Below are 11,639 nucleotides of genomic sequence, written 5' to 3'. Positions count from 1 at the left end.
ATTGAAGACTGCAAGTTTTTCGGTTTTGACTAAATAATGAGTCCTAATCAGGACAAAACTAGTCTCAGTCTACCGGAAGCTTGCGGTCTGATGATCGAATTGGTATGATCAACCCTTGTATAATGTACTTGATAATTGAGTTTAGCTTTAACCAAACGCTAATTACAAATACTAAATAGTTTGTTCAAACCAGAGTGAAAACAAAATGCTCATAAAAATCACTGAGAAACATAAAAAAGGAATTGAACTTAATAAAGAAGAAATTGAATACGATGAAAGAACGGCGAAAAGGCAGGAAAGAATAGTTGCCAGTTATAACGAGAAAATAAAAGTATCGAAAAGTATGGGTGAAAAAACTAATGGTAGACTGGTATTAGAGGAGAAGGATATAAAACTAATTGCTATTGAACTTGTAGCAAGTGAACTTGCTGATAGTTTTTTCAGTTTTTAAAAAGCATGAATCAATGTATTTAACTTTACTTTCGTACAAGAAACAGTTTTAATCAACTTTAACAAAAATGATCGTTGTTGCTGTTTTTTTGTGAATAGATTTCAAAACAGGTTGAGACAAGTTTCTTTGATAATTTGATTTTAAAAATAGAAAATCTGAAAATGAGTAAAAATTAAAACATCTCAACAAGTTAAAATTATTCAATATTAATTTTAATGAACTATAAACTTTACATAATCGAATAAATTTTGTTAAAGATTTACTTAAAGATCTGTATTACAATTTAATGATAATAATTTTAAACAGTACTCTCTTTATCAAACTAACACATGTTTCTGTGTGTTAACAAGTTAACTTATAACACTTCAACGGAGCTCTGTAAAAAATCAATAATGTAAGAAAACGATTGAGGCTAAAGTAAGTGTATATAAAAAGTCTGTAAACTTGATAACACACAGAAACTTGTATTAGTTCAATTAAGAAAGATTACTATTTAAGTTAGTTATTATTGTATATTCCAGTGAACTTATTTCGCTAGGATCTTTATTAGCCAACGATTAACTAAAAATTTTAAATAGTTATATTACAATTTGTTAACTAAAGTAATATTTTCCATTGTGTTGCATGTGTTACTTAAATTTATATTTAAAAATATTGATTTAATTATAGTGATGTAAAACTATTTGTTTTAATCTAAAAAAGCAAGTTTATATTTACATTAACTAGGAACGAGTCAAAATTGCACGTAGACAAAATTGCAACACATGTCAGTTTTGCACAACTTAAAATTTTGCACGGAGGGACATTTTTGCAAGAGAGTAAAAAAACAGAAAAAAAAATATATATATAAACAAAAAAAAATTAAAGATAAACTATCAAAACAGTAATAAGAAAAAAAATCTACTGACCGAGGGTAAGGGTTAGGGGTAACAGTAAAAGTAAAAAAAAATAAAGCAACAAAAAAAATAATTAAAAGAAATAAGTTACCAACCGAGGATAAGGGCTAGGGGTAAAAGTAATAGTAAATAAAAAAAACTAAATAAAAATAAAAGAGAAAAAATAAATTAATAAACAAAAAAAAATTAACCCGTGGAAAAATGTCTCCTTGCAAAATTGTCTACTCTTGCAAAAGTGTCTTCGTGCAACTTTATCTTCGTGCAATTTTCTCCCCTGATGCATTTTTGTACGCTCGTGCAAATTTAACAGCTACCCACATTAATTATTTCTTTTAATGCTGTACAAAATTGTTTAAAGCGTGTGAACAAAAACACAAAAATCTTTTCAAGTTGATATTGTGCACAATAAGTTTAAATTATTAAAGTAAACTTTTTTAATAACTATTTTTTTAACGTTTGATTACAAGAGATTATTAACAACTTAAAATTTTTTTTTTCACTAAAGAGATAAGGAGCTTATAAAATAATTGTCAATACAATATTAATGTTTGTTTTATAAACGATAAAAAAAAACTCTCAAAAAGTTTGGTCTAAGGACCTGGTGTATGAGAAGTAATACTTATAAAGATTTTAAATTCTATATTTTTTAAACGTTTTTAATAAACTTAAGCTTTACTGAGGAATATATGGGATAATAAATCTCATATACGAAACGGTGGTATAAATCTATTGTCTTTTATATAACAAAATAAATACAAGTATTACCTCAGTAACCTCGTGCAATATAGTACCTCGTGCATTTACGTCTTCGTGCAATTTTGGCCCGTTTCCAAATAAAACATAATAATATTTTAAATATGAAACGCAAATCCATAATAAAATATATATTAGAAAGTTTGAAAGTCAAGTTCATAACTAGATGTTTTAATTTTACTTTAAACACCTTAACTAAAAGCGTATTCTAAATAACTAAATAAAGTTTTAATTTCAAAACTAGTGTTTCTAGCATTTATCTGCCTAAAATATAAAGAAACTAGACTGATAGCCAGAAGTCATTTAAAATATTTTCAGAAAACAAAGATAGCCTTTATGAAGAGCCATTAAACAACTTGCTCAGGGTTTTTTGTGGTATTTCTGTAACATAAACTTCCAAAAAACTAGAAAATTAAAGATCGAGTGATTTATAAGCACCTTTTTGTATTTAAACAATTTATTTACAGTATAACATCAGTCATCCACAAATTTCGTTTATAAAATATATTGCAAAAAACTGTAAAAGCATAATAAGTTTTAATAAAAAAATATTGGTTAAGTGCTAAACTTATTATTTGATTGATAATAAAAATCTACTAAATGTATATGCTTGCAAAAATATACTTTCGTAAGTAAATGTTTTACTGTACTTATTGTTTCAATACATTATTTTTAAAAATGTTTTGTTTTTTTAATAATAAACTATAAAATTCGGAGCAGACATGTTTATAAAAGACTTACCATAATATAACATTAGATTTAAACGCATCAATATGACCTACTACTTTTTGTTGCAATAACATTTATGTATAAACTAGGTTAAACATTATTTAAACTACAATAAGTAAATTTAGTAGAGTCATTAACAAGGCTCAAAGTACGCATATGTATGTACAAACCAACGCAAAAGTGCGCATCTTTGTAGAACTATGTACCTTACATATCGGAATTATTTCCTAATTTCTATGAGAAAGTTTTTACATTTTTGATCGAGTATTACAACTTTAATTAATCAAAAAACTTTTATTTAGTATTCAAAACTCTTTATTTGTGGATGTCTGTCAATTCTGCCGTACAGCTTTGAGGCAAGCCTCTTTACCTTTAAAACACTGATACTATTTATTACTTAATGATTATTAAATCAAAACTCTCTTCACCATAATTTACTATCAACCTCAATAATTTTAAACAAAAAACATATTTTTAAATAAGTTAGTTTTCTATTGTGTTCTAATAAATTAAATTAGCTTTTCAAATGGAATTTAAAAAAGAAAATTTTAGGCCTATAAAAACAGTTTGAGCGAAATAGAATAGATTAAAGTTTTATATAATTCTACAAGCGTCTCTTTTAGAACCATATACCTTTTAAGCTAAATGCTTAGTGATAAAATTATTTTTAATTAAATTTTATAAATTATAAACTTTCTAATTATTCTATTTTCGATTAACAAAACACAAGTCTTAAAATTAGTTCTTTTAAACAAGCTTACTAAAACATTTAAAAACGTCTATTAAAACTAAATCACTCGATAGTTTTTTTATAAATCTATTAATAAGCTAACATTTTAATACTTGTGCAAATAACAGTGTTTCAAAACTTTTACAGAATATATATTATTCATGTTTTTAGTTTTAATCTTGATGATTAGGCTAGTCTGTTTTTTTTTTTTAATTAAAAGGTAAACCAGCTTAAGAAAAAAATGAAAAAGATTTCTAATAGCATTTTTATTTTAACCTGTTTTTTTAGTCGGTACTTATCAAAGTAAGTGTTATAAAGTTATATCATATTATTACTAACTCATAAAACCTAGTTTATAACAAATGTTTAGCTTTTCTATTGCGTTTTATCAAAGGTTTTATAAAACAATTATTACTGTTTTTCCAAATTTATTATATCATAAGATAACTTACTATCTTTTCTGTACAAAAATTAAATAATTTACAGTATTTTTGATTAAATTATCAGTTCAATAGTATTAGCTATTAAACATATTATTTTTAATCATAAAATTTTTAAGCTTTTTATTGGTTTTCTTTAATTAATCCTTGAAAGTCTTTTTTTTTAAAATATCGACCAAAAATGTCTTTTTATTTATTGTTTTATCAAATATTTTATCCTTGTATCAAACTCTTAGTTAATTTCATATACGGTACTTTATTAAAGTTATAATTATATTTTACTACCAGAACCATAGCATTACCTTGGTGTTAAAATAAGTTTTAGTTGTAGTTTGACTGTTGAATAGTTATTTTATTCATTTTATATTTTTGTTTGTTGTTTAAATTACTTTGTAGTGTTTTGTTTTATTTAACTCTTAATTAAGGCAAAACCTCAGTAACAACAAAAATATTCTTAATTTATAATAGTATGTTTTGACTATGCTTAAATATTGGATTCCCAAAATTATTTAACAATGTACATATTATGTTATTAACATATTTTTATTTACAAATGGTTTTTAGATCAGTTTCCTGTACACTGTTTTCATATTATCAAATATTATTTTTACAAAGTATTTTGTCACAAGGCACTGGTAATGTCATTTCATCTTATAAAAATTTCTCAGGTACTCAGTGTTGCTAAAAAACATGGAGTCATAGAAAACTTTGAATCTTAGAAATTTTAAATAAAACCTGAAATTTAGAACAAAAATCACTAAAAGCCTGGAAAATCTAAAGTTTGAAACAATTTTTACATTCTAGTAGTAAAGTTTTAGTTAGTCACGAAAACTCTACCATAAAATTAAATAAAATTATCATCATAATTTTTTTCATTTACAAAAAACACATTTGAAGTAGCTTTACAGCAGGGTCAGGAAAAGTCAGGAAATCAGGAAAAGCCAGTAAAAACTAAAAAAATAACAAAAGTAAAGAAAAATAGGGGTTTTTTAAAAAAAGTCAGGAATAGTCAGGAAATTTGACTAAATTAAGAAAAAAAGATCATATTTTGTCAGATTAGTTTACAAAAATCCTTATTTCCAAAACCCTCAAATAGAAAAAAAATTAAAAATCCTTTAAAATCAGACTAAAATTGCAAAATTTTCTTAGAAGTTTACAAAAATATTTATTTTTCAATGTCTTCATCTGGTATAGATTAATAAAATATCCTATTATAAAACTGGAAAATTTTTCTATTAACATATTGAACAACTACCCTACTTGAACAAGCAGTTTTTTTATGTTCTTTAGTATTGATGATCTATGGCAAGAACACTTCCATAGTGAAACTGTGATATATATACAAAATTTTCTTGTATTTCTTTAATTATGTGATATCTCTAATGCAGCCTTTTTTGATATTGTACCAGAGTACCAAGCCTGTTGTTGTCTTTATGCATGAGAACATTTAGTTCATGGTAATTAAACTGCTGTGCATCATTATGAAAGACGTAATAGTAACAAACCTCAGCTTAACCAGTTATTCAAGGTTGAATTAAATGATCAAGCTTCCCTAAAACCTGCCCTTGATCTTGGTTGTGCTGCAACTAATTTGCTTGCAAATTTGAGGAAAAAAGACTTAGTTGAAGAACAAAAGGTTTTAAATTTCAAAAAAAAAAAAAGACTATTTGTGAAGCGGTTGAAAATGTTCAGAGCAGAATGGCTATTAGAAGTACATTTGTAAAAAATATGTCATGCCTAAATCCGCATAGCCTTGAAAAATTAGGTAGTCATAATTGTTGTTAAGCGTTTTTCTAACGTTGTGCACTCCTCAACATAGTAAAAAATGTGCTCCAACTCTGAAGGTGGTAGTAGCATCAAACAATATAGAACTTTGGTAAATTGTCTAATGAATGCATCAAACTTCAAGAGCTTCAAGCAAAAGGAAAATTGTTTAGACCAGTTCTATTTTGAAACATTTAAATTTCCTACCAAATTTTCTCTCGGAAAGTTGCTGCAACCATTATTTGTGTTGCACAATGACCAGGCTGAGGTCGAAGTAGATTGAGTATTAACAAGGCTCTGCTTGAAAACAGTATGAAATGAGAAACTACTACATCCAGAAGAAGAGTTAAAGATTATATGTACGCATACAAACTAGAACTGTATCATGTAAGAAAGTACAAGTATTTTGCTAATAGAGCTGTTTATTGCAAATACATCAATCATACAATAAAAGTTAGATGATTGAATTCATCAAAAAAACTGTTGTTTTAACCTGTATAAAAATAGGATTGGAAGTTTATATAGTTTCAAGTGTTTGATTATGTATTTAAGAAAAAGTTTAATTTAAGAGTTTAATTCAAAAAAGTCAGGAAAATTTTAGTTATAAGTCAGGAACAAGTCAAGAAAAGTCTGGAAATCTTTTTCAGCTTGACCTGTGGCAACAATGTTACAGTTTCTTTTCAATGTTGTTATACTATTTAGCTCAGCTTTAAACCGTAAACTTGGCTTTAAACTAAAATATACCCAAAAACGTGTACTTTTAAAAACCTGAAAGAAATTTCTCAAAAAAAATTGGCAACCTAGAAAATACTACTATGTAAAACCAACGTTTGCTTAACTTTTTTATTAAGTTAAATTTTTATACTGATAATTTTGGTAATATTAGAAATATTTTATTTTAGTTTTTTTTTTGTAGTGACATTTAGTATTTTATGATAGCCAGTAAGATAAACTTTACTTAGAGTTTAATGCAGGGTTTCCCATTTTTTTTTTCAAATCTCCTCCTTTACAGAAATTATAAAAGCTATTACCACCTTCAACAAGATTACTTAAAAAACTACCATTAAAAGCACACAAGACCTTTTTTTTGCTATTCATCAACAACTCCGGAATATCTAGTGTAAGTTTCAAGTTATGACCTCATAGCCCCCCTGTGGCTCTATAACTTAATAGAGACCTTGTTTCATTACAGGGTTGCCACTTTACCTGGAAACCTGGAATTTGAGAAATTTAAAAAAAAAACTGGAAAAACCTGGAATTTTGATTAAAAAACCTGGAATTTTTAATAATTTTAACATTTTCAGTAGTAAAATTTTGATTTGTCACAACAAATCTATCATATAAATAACATTTTTTTGTAATCATCAAAAAATTTTTTGACAAAAAGCATATCTTAAGTAACTTAACAGTATCTTTTCAAAGTTATATACTATTTAACACAGTTTCTTATATAGAAATTAACTTTAAACTAAAAATAGACATAAAAATGTGTATTTTTAAAAACCTGAAAAATTTTTTCGAAAAAACGAGTGGCAACCTTGTTCATTATCATCCTTAGTTCCAACTCAGCCCAGACTAATGAAGAAAAAGGTACGGGTTAAGGGATAGAATGATAAATTTTGGTAAATAATTGAGGTTTGATATGGTCAACCCAATAAATACCTTCATTTATTTTTACAATCAGATTAAATTTTAGAGCTTTTTTTTTAAACTTCTAAATATACTATATAAAATTAAAAAACTACACTTAACCTTAGGAGGTTATATATAAATGAAGAAAAGCTTAGATGAATACAAATATATTACATAAACGTAGTGTGGAGAAAAAAGGTTTGGTCTTTAAGGTACACACCATTCATTATTTAATATATTTGAGTATTATGAAGAAAAAAAAATTAAAGATGCAAAAGTTAACACTTTTTATCATTAAAACAACAGGACTTAGAATAATGTTCATGTTTAAATTGGTAATCCTTATTTATCTAGCTTGATTCATCTCACATAATCAATTGCTCTGCTAAGCAGAAAAAAGCATTTATTTATATTTCTACTCTTTTTTGTGGTATATTACTGTGTTTTAATCTGTTTAGGTCAATATAAATGAACATTTAAAAAAAAGTGTTCACTAATTGTTTTATTTACTAGTCTAGATACTTTTACTACTCAATCATTTAGATAAAACTAACATTTTCAAACTAAATATGAATAATGTAAGAAGTAGGTTAATTATGTAATAAAAATTATTTTAATTGTCTCTATGTTTCAACATAGTAATAAACAGGGTTGCCCCACACTCAGGGAACTCAGAAAAACTCACGGAATTTTTAAGTTGTAGAAAATTTCAGGGAGAATCAGGGAAACTCAAGTGATTTTGATTCTTTTTTTAACTCAGGGAAACTCAGGGTAGTTTTTGTTTTTTTCTAAAAATTTTAGGAAAGTTTTAAGATTTTTCAAAAATCTCAGGGAAATATTTTTCTAGATCTAAAATGAGATTTAGTTAACCCAGTTTCAATATTTTGTTCAAAAAAGTTTTTTTTTCATTTTTAAGTGCTTATTTAGAAATTTTTGAGCCTTGCGGCGAGTTCTTCCATATTCTTGAAATTAACATAGTAATTTTTTAAAAAATATATTTTTTTTTAGGATTTGAAAAAAAAACTCAGGGAAGTTTAAGGTTACTCAGTGAAGTTTCTTGTCACTCAGAGAAAATTTTTGACTAAAAGAATGGCAACCCTGAATAGACAAGCAACTTTGAAAGATCTTCATTGTGTCCAATGGAGCCTGTAAAAATTGGGAAAATGATAAAAGCTTATTTTTTCTAATTTAACCTATTTTATTTTTAGCTTGTTATTTTGATTGTTTTATCCCGCTACATCTAATAATGGTATAAAAAAAAAGTATACCTTGAAACTACATCCCTTTAGTTTTGATTTGTATAACCATAATTTAATTTCAAATTTTTTCCCTTTTTTAACTTTTGTTAATGTTTTTTGAGATGTGCTGATCTACTCAGATTTTTTTGACAATTTTTTTGAAACTAAAGTTAGTTAAAGTTTTATTTTTTTGTAGAGCCTTTGATTAATATTTTTTTAATTTCTGCTAGAAAATTTTAGGTACTTAGAGGTACTTAATTATAAATGTTTAATAAAACTTTCCGTCTTTGGTTGTACTATTAACTTAAGTACTTAAGATTAGCTGTAATACTAATTCAAATTTCTGTGCAATACATTGAAAGATATCCGTGGTGTGCGGCTTGATAACCGAAAGGTTCTTTTGCGCGCCAGATCCTAGCACCAAATATTTTGATTGTTTTGTTTTGTCGTTTAATAGATTATAACTATAATAAAGTACTTAACATCAGTTAAAGTACTAATCTTAATAGCTTACAATCAGCTGTAGTACCTAATAAGAGATCTTACAATTAGTTATATGTAGTACTAATTGTTGATCCATATACAAAACAACCCTATAATTACAGTTTAATTTTTGCATAAAGACTGATATTAGGAAATATGATAATAAAATTTAAGATGATTTTATTTCAACTAGTTTTGGTAATTTTAACGCTTTCAAACTATTATTTAAAATATCACTGACTAGTACAGGTATTAGAATAGATATTGTTTAAAGCTGTGATCTAAGTAATATTCCGAAATTTATGAATAATTACAGACTTTAATAAATTTTCTAATTATATTTAATTTTTTTTATGATTTTCTAACAAACTTGCCGTATAAAACTTTTAATTAACTTAGATCAGTTTATGTTACTCGTGCTAAAAATTGTGCCTACAAAAGGGGTTACCCTTTATTTCAAAATATAGAAAATTTTATATGGAACTATTACAAAAGATATTTGATTTCTGTTACTTTAAAAAGAGTATTTTTATTTCATAGACCAGTATATATAAAGAAATTTTGAAATAAAGCGGTCAGTTTGAATAGTTCAGCTGGTTTGAGTATTATAAATTAACTTTGCTTTTAAATAGTTTTACTTAAAAAGCTACTGAAGTTTGTTACTGAAGTTTGAAGTTCACGCTCGTATACAAATCTACAGTAGAAAAATAACAATCGAATTAAGTAAAACTATTTAAAATCAATTTATACTACTACTCAAACCAGCTGAACTATTCCAACTGACCACTTTATATCAAAGTGTTTTTATATATACTAGTCTATAAAATAAAAATACTCTTTTTAAAGTTCCTGAAATCAAATATTTTTTGTAATTGTTCTTTATAAAGTTACGAGGGTGAGCTTAGCTTGAGAGCGTTTGTATAAGAACTTTATAAAAAGTCCAAACTTAAGACCCAATTATTTTCCTTATCTTAATAACTAAATTAAAAAAGAAATTTTTCTAGAGACTGGTCTTTTGTCTTTAATTTAAAAAAAATCCATTAAATTGGGGATTGACTTTTTGAGTGGGGCCAATTTAAAAATTTTGTGTTTTTTTCTATTTTTTTGTTTTTACAACCTTTTCTCAAAAATAACTTATTTTTTTAAATTTTTTTTTAAACATACTTAAGAAAACGAGTTTAATGATGTTGTAAACTTTTTTTTTTCATTTTTTTTTTGTTATACCATAAGCCTGAATAAACTTTTCGGAAAAATTCCAATTTCGCACGACTTTCGTTTTTCAGATATACAACCTTTTATGCAAAAATAAAATATTTTTTTATTAAATCTTATTTATAACAGATTTGTATAATTATGTTTTATGATGTTGTGATATTTATTCCAGTATATAATTGCTTTTAAAATATATGACCAATACAAATTTTACCTAAACTCTTAGCACTTGAGCAAGAAATCCCTCAACTAGCGTTGCTTAGAGTTAAGGTAAAACTTGTATGGTTCATATATTTTAAAAGCAATAATAATCTAGGAAAGAATATCACAACATCATAAAATCTAACTATACAAATCTGTTATAAATTAAATTTAATAAAAAGTATTTTGTTTTTGGATAAAAAGTTGTATATCTGAAAAACAAAAGTCGTGCAAAATTGGAACTTTTCTGAAAAGTTTATTCAGGCTTATGGTATAACAAAAAAAAATTTAAAAAAAAGTTTACAACATCATTAAACTCATTTTAATTAGTATGTTTAAAAAAAAATTGAAAAAAATATTATTTTTAGAGAAAAGGTTGTATAAATAAAAAAATAGAAAAAACACAAAATTTCTAAATCGGCCCCACTCAAAAAGTCTAACTCCAATTCAATGGATTTTTTTTATTAAAAACAAAGGACCGTTCTCTATAAAAAAAAGTTTTTAATTATCTATTAAGATAAGGAAATAATTAGGTCTTAAGTTTGGACTTTTTATAAAATTTATAAAAAGCGATCTCAAGCTAAGTTCAAGCTTGTGATTTATATTTATAAAAACCTGATTTTTATCTACTCAAGCGTAAAGTTGTGAACTTAAAACAAGCAAAACTTGATACGCTTTATTGCTCAATTAGAATAAGAGTTTTTAGCATTTTGACAAATCTGAGTAGAAGTTTTGTGTAATTAATACAAGTTTAAACCATCTAGTCTTAGTCAATTTATACTTTTGATTGTATACTTTTATTATGTACATCTTGATTAAAGAAAATATTGTGAGTTCAGCCTGAGATTTTTTCTTATCCCCTAAAACTTATATTGAAAAGTGTTTTAAACAATTTTACCTGAATAAAAGTCAGAAACAAACAAAAATTACCCTTTTAACAATATGCTAAGTTCTGATTAATTAGTAAACTAATTAATATTAATTATTTGATATCAGGTTTTTCATTTGGATTTACATTTATTAACAAAAATTATTGGAGCATGACATTTCAAATTGTAATAAACGTTTATTAAGTATTCAGCCTTTAGTTGGAATAGCAAATCTTAGTTT

The sequence above is a fragment of the Thalia democratica genome, chromosome 1, assembly GCF_965202585.1.
Source record: "Thalia democratica chromosome 1, ktThaDemo2.hap1.1, whole genome shotgun sequence".
In the NCBI taxonomy this organism is placed as follows: domain Eukaryota; kingdom Metazoa; phylum Chordata; class Thaliacea; order Salpida; family Salpidae; genus Thalia; species Thalia democratica.
The sequence above is the reverse complement of the archived record's forward strand: the minus strand, read 5'-3'. Positions refer to the sequence as shown.